This window comes from Cervus elaphus, chromosome 7 (assembly GCF_910594005.1).
Source record: "Cervus elaphus chromosome 7, mCerEla1.1, whole genome shotgun sequence".
In the NCBI taxonomy this organism is placed as follows: domain Eukaryota; kingdom Metazoa; phylum Chordata; class Mammalia; order Artiodactyla; family Cervidae; genus Cervus; species Cervus elaphus.
Genome location: NC_057821.1, coordinates 21,202,244 through 21,208,471, shown reverse-complemented (window position 1 = coordinate 21,208,471; position 6,228 = coordinate 21,202,244). Strand labels below are relative to the sequence as shown.

General features: G+C 45.1%; 1 long non-coding RNA gene across 1 annotated transcript; it reads left to right on the top strand.

The window, feature by feature from the left end:
* The first annotated feature begins 934 nt into the window (after positions 1–934).
* LOC122697750 lies at positions 935–4,649 on the top strand. Its single transcript, XR_006342167.1, has 3 exons — positions 935–1,041; positions 1,132–1,227; positions 4,413–4,649. It is a non-coding gene; the product is annotated as an uncharacterized LOC122697750 (long non-coding RNA).
* The last annotated feature ends 1,579 nt before the right edge of the window (positions 4,650–6,228 follow it).

Genomic DNA, 6,228 nt, shown 5'->3' with positions numbered 1-6,228 from the left:
CTATATGGGAATAGAATCTACAAAAAAAAAGAGTGAATATATGTATAACTGCTTCACTTTGCTATACATGTGAAACTAACACAACATTGCAAATTGACTATACGTCAATAAAATTTAAAAAATATTATTAAAAACAAGCAAACAAATCTGCAGACAACCCCAGGCCTCTAGGATGGTTGGCTTTCTGATGCTCACACAGCCTTCACTCTTCCTTGTTGTTTGAGGGATGCCAGACAAATGAAAACGTTTATTTCTTGAGAAGACAGAGGTCAGGTTCAAGTAAGAGACTGATGTTTCCATTGGAAAACTTAGGAATTACCCATCCTGTACAGTATAATTAAACTAGAGAGAAGGATGGTATCAAAGGAACTGGTATTTACGAAGCACTTACTCTGCGCCAAGCATAGAGCTAGCTTTTTTGTGTCCAAATGAGTTTATTCAAGCCAATTTGGCTTAGAAAATAAAGAATCAGCCCACAACAAGGGAGACCTGGTTTTAATCCCTGGGTTGGGAAGATTCCCTGGAGAAGGGAATGGCACCCCACTCTAGTACTCTTGCCTGGAGAATTCCATGGACAAAGGAGCCTAGCGGGCTATAGTCCACGGGGTCGCAAAGAGTCGGACACGACTGATGTGACTAACATTTTCACTTTCAAAACAGTATGAGATGATCACTTCCATTTACAGGTAAGGCTGCATGTGGTTGCCTGACGGCTGTCATAGAGCTGGTGAGAGGCACAGGTGAGGTCTGAAACCTGGGCCACTAAACTCTAAAACCTCCATCCTCGTTTGCTAACACAGTCCTGAGGCATCACTGCTGCCTCCTGGTGGCCCTGAAACACTCTGGACTGGCTCCTGGGCCAACAGGTTTCTTCCAGTTTCTGAAGTTACCCAGATACTCATCGTGACCAGGAAATGTTGGGTTCTTTGCAGAGAAAAGCTGCAAGACGCCTGGACCTCACACTGAGGAGATAAGTGGCCCTAAAAGACAAACACGAAACCATGACTTTGTGGTTTTCTTCTATTATTTGGGGGAAGACAGGTAAGTGCTAATAAAACCTCTGTTTCAATCTCACCAGTGTCAATTATTCACAGAGAATTAACCACTGCTGGGGCTCTTCCTTTCCTGTAGGGAGAACAGCTGGTGATCTACAGAGCCCGGCCTCTGTGTGGGCTTTAGTCCTTTGAATATCAGTGCCCTCTGGAGGTCGAACTCGGAGAAGCGAAGGTGAGAGGTGCCCCTGCTCCTTCTTATCCAAGTCCCTGCCTCCAGGCGCAAAGGCTGGGGGACTTTGAAGGAATGTCTTTCCTAGTGTGACCCTCAAGTGTGAAATATCAAGGAACCACTGGGCTAGTAGGAAATCACTTGGTTCCTCAGATCCAAGTCCAAGGTTCTGGTTTTTTCCCTATAATGGATCTTCCTGCATGTTCTATTCTGTTTACCTGTCTCAAGGTAAAGGGTTCCCAGTGACACCTTTCACCAAGAGGGAGGGATTCCCAGTGAGAAGACAGTATCACTATGCACATAGTGTGTCCACATAAAGGGTCACTGTCTGTGTTTTCTTTGTTCAGATACAAGCAGGCCCAGAGAGCAGAGGTAGGTTCTCTTTATGGCTCTGCTCCGGCCTGGCAGTCCTAAGGCTGTGATGGTAGGAGCTGGGGAGAAAACAGCCTGATGTTTGTTGAACACCTACTGTGTCCTGGCCCCTACTTTAACTGTCTGATTTTCTTAAGAAGACTATCCTTTCCTTTGGTTCTTCTTCCTCTTCTTCTTCTTTTTTTTTAAAATTTCTGACCACACCATGTGATGTGTGGGATCTTTTAATTTCCTGACCAAGGAGCCAACCCACACCCCCTGCATTGGAAGTTCAGGGTTTTAACCCATGGACCACCAGGGAAGTCTTTCCTTTGGTTCTTTTAAAACCCTAGGTTGAGTTTATTTTTGAATGGTAGATTGTCCCTTAGACAGGATGTCCATAGTAGGGCTGCTCAGATGAGAGCCAGCGGCAAGAAAATAAGGTGATACTACAGTCCCAACAGGGTGAGCCTGGTGAATGTCATGTCTGTGGTTAGGACTGACGACCAGGAGAGGGATTCCTAGACTCCAAGCTTCCTCTTTTTACCCCAGAGAGTGTGATTTAGGAAGTTTAGGCCTAAAGAAGCCTTTGCTATAGTCTGTATTTGATTTATGTGGATAGCTGGGCTTGGACTGTGTTCCTAAGTGTCAGTAACCATCTCGTAATTACGATTCTGTGTCTTTCTGCTGTGGCCAAGGCCTTGACTTGGTAACACACCCACATCCTCTCAACCCATACCATTACTGAGCTCACTGGTTCAACTTGCATCCATCCCCAGACACCTGTGTCCACCACCAGCGGTCTTTCTTTGGAGGTAGGAACCCACTCTGGTCACATGCAAAGCAAGCCAGAAATGCCAGGGAATTGATGTCTATCTCATCAGTAGCCTTTAACCCTTAACTGTAGGAAATTCAATATATCATCTACAGAACATAAGGATAATGTGAACCCTATCAGGTAAGATCATGCTCAGAGGTGATGCCCAGAAAGCTCTTCCTTTAGAATGCACACAAGTCTCTTAAAGGCAAAGACTAGGACTTTATTAGGATTCTAAAACCCAATGCCAATTTCAGTCAATGTGTGTGTGTTCCATCGCTCAGTCTTGTCTGACTTTCTGTGACCCCATGTACTGTAGCCCACTGGGCTCCTCTATCCATGGAATTTTCCAGGCAAGGATACTGGAGTAGGTTGCCATTTCCTTCTCTAGAGGATCTTCCCAACCCAAGGATGGAACTCACATCTCTTGTGTCTCCTGCATTGGGAGACACCTGCAGGTGGGTTCTTTACCATTAGAGCCACCAATTTCAATTTCAGTCAATAATTCTCTAAAAATCACTGGTGTGGTGCTGGGCAAGATGGGATAGTATTTATCAGAATTTAGTGTTTGATCTAAAGAGATTCCAGTCTGGTGGGTTTAGCAGACTGTGGTCTTTTCCATTCAATCCTAGTACTTTAGAATAAATTTTGCATTAGTTATCTCTTGCTGTGTAACAGATTGCCCTGAACTTAATAGCTCAAAACAAGAATCATGTATTGTCTCTTACAGTGAGTGTGGATCAGGAATTCGGGATTGGCTTCTCTGGGTCTCTCATGAGGTTGCAGGGCTATAGTCAGTGGAAGGCTCCACTGGGGGTGAGGATCCACTTCCAAGGTTTCTTACTCACTTGCCTGGCTATGAGTGGAATGCTCTAGCTGCTTTTCACATGAGCCTCTCTGCAGAACTGCCTGAGTGTCTCCATGGCATGGTGGCTTACGGAGCCATCCAAGCGGTCAAGCTGTAATGCCTTTTCTGAGTCACTCAGTCGTGTCCGGCTCTTTACAATTCCACAGACCATAGCCCACGTAGGCTTCTCTGTCCATGGGATTCTCTAGGCAAGAATACTGGAGTGGATTGCCATTCCCTTCTCTAGAGGATCTTCCTGACCCAGGGGTCGAACCTAGGTCTCCTGTGTTGCAGGCAGATTCTTAACCATTTGAGCTACAGGGAAGACCTTTTTCTGACCTGGCCTCTGAAATAACGTAGTGTCGTTTCTGCTTTATCTCATTGGTCACACAAATCAGTCCTGATTCATCGTGGAGGAGGCCACACAGGGAGTGACTAGCAGGTAGTGGTGATCTTGAGGCTGGTTACTGTGGGTTTCTATGGAAAAGTTCATCCCTTGTAAAGGTTTATGGGAGAAATGCGTAGAAAAACAACAGCTTCAAATTACATTGGGAAGTGCCTATTGACGGGACAAGCAGAAACATTTAAAGTGTTCTTATTTGGTAATTTCCCATAATGCTTTCTATGGGTAATGGTCTGTAACCTTTTTGTCAAACACTCTCCAACCCACAGGAAAGCTTTGCTTTGATGTTGAGGTGGAAACTCCTTACAAATGTGTAAATCAAGTCACACTTGAGCAGAACATTTGAGAGCTCTGCTTTTGATGTGGAAGAGTCAGCTCTCAGATGACTGGTTTTCTTCTAAAACCTAAAATCCCCCAACTTCTCAGAGATGTAAGTCAGAACCTTAATCCCCAGAGTCAGGTCAGGCCACAGTGTGGGTATGGCTACTTGCCGGTGTTCTCTGATCCGGGATAAGACTACACAGTGGAGGCCTTTGTTGTGCTCCGGGCAGAGGGCGTCCCTTGGCCTGATTGCTTTGGGGCTCGTTTCCTGACCGGGAAGGTTTTTACCACCTGGAGGACAGATCGCTCCAAAACAAACAGGCCTCCCCACCTCCCAGCTTTGAGCTCTGTACTGAGCCCTGAACTTCAGGCAAAAGAAATGAACCATGGACTTATCATCAGTAGCAGTAAATACCAGTGCTCCAAAGAAGTTTTTACATTTTTTTTAGGTCCTTGCTACCAGAGGTCAAGTTCCCATTGCAGCAATGGGGGGAAAAATTGCAAATCTGAGGAGATGGCATTGAAAGAAACCAGGAAAAAGGAAATGGAAGCAATTGACACGCTGAACTTTATTTCTCAGCCATGGACATAGCCTGGGAACCCCACTCTTATCTTATGGGAAGTAGTCCTTTTAGCCATTCAAAAAAAAAAATGAAATAAAATTACAGTGCTATGGTATGTTCAAAAATACCAGTGCTATGCACAAGGGAACTCTGCTCAGCGGCAGCCTGGATGGGAAGAGAGTTTGGGGGGAATGGATTCATATATACATATGGCTGAGTCCGTTTGCTGTCCATCTGAAACAATCACGGCATTGTTAATTGGCTCTGCTGCTGATGCTGCTAAGTTGTTTCAGTCGTGTCAGACTCTTTGTGATCCAATGACTGCAGCCTGCTAGGCTCCTCTGTCCATGGGATTCTCCAGGCAAGAATACTGGAGTAGGCAGCCATTCCCTCCTCTGAGTTCAATTCAGTTCAGTCGCTCAGTTGTGTCTGACTTTGCGACCCAATGGACTGCACCATGTCAGGCCTCCCTGTCCATCACCAACTCCTGGAGCTTACTCAAACTCATGTCCATTGAGTCAGTGATGCCATCCAACCATCTCATCCTCTGTCGTCCCCTTCTCCTCCTGCCCCAATCCCTCCTAGCATCAGGGTCTTTTCCAGTGACTCAACTCTTTGCATGAGGTGGCCAAAGTATTGGAGTTTCAGCTTCAATATCAGTCCTTCCAACGAATATTCAGGACTGATTTCCTTTAGGATGGACTGGTTGGATCTCCTTGCAGTCCAAGGGACTCTCAAGAGTCTTCTCCAACACCACAGTTCAAAAGTATCAATTCTTCTGTGCTCAGCTTTCTTTACAGTCCAACTCTCACATCCATATATGACTACTAGAAAAACCATAACCTGACTAGACGGATCTTTGTTGGCAAAGTAATGTCTCTGTTTTTTAATATGCTGTCTAGGTTGGTCATAACTTTTCTTCCAAGGAGTAAGCACCTTTTACTTCCCTCCTCTAATTGGGTATTTAAAACTTTTTATATTTTCAAGTTGCTCAATTGTGTCTGATTCTTTGCAACCCCATGGACTATACAGTCCATGGAATCCTCCAGGCCAGAATACTGAAGTGGATAGCCTTGCCCTTCTCCAGGGGATCTTCCTAATCCAGGGATTGAACGCAGGTCTCCTGCATTGCAGGGGGATTCTTTACCAACTGAGGAAAAGCCAAAAATCTGACACTTGTAGTTTGTTTCCTCCTGCCGCTTAAGAGAGAGATAAAAATGTCTGACACTTGCAGCCTCCATTTGGAGACCCCTAACCTTCCTGCCTGTTACCCTCTCATTCCCCCCTTTTCTTTCAGGAGAATTATGCTGCCTCGGGAAAGGGGCATCGTTTTCATTCTGTAACTGCTTCTGAGCTGATAAGGGGCGTCGTCCCTAAATTGGTGAAGCAACATGTTCTCCTAACCCTCATATTGAGGGTCTCTGATCCAGGGGCCCTAAGCAGTAGTTGCAACTCCTGCTGCAGTGGCAGGAGTTTGAGAAACCATTTGTGACTTAAAAGCCTTCATGTGGTTGAAACAAATCCAGTTACACAGTTACAGATGCAGGGAGCAAACAGCAAAAACAGAACAATCAACAAAGTTAAAAGTCACATTATGTCCACAGTTAAGGTACAAAGTGTTGCACCAGTCCATTTTAGGATTGTTAGATGTCATTGGCTATACTCAATTGGCTATATGCCAACATAAAATTAAAAGTAAAAA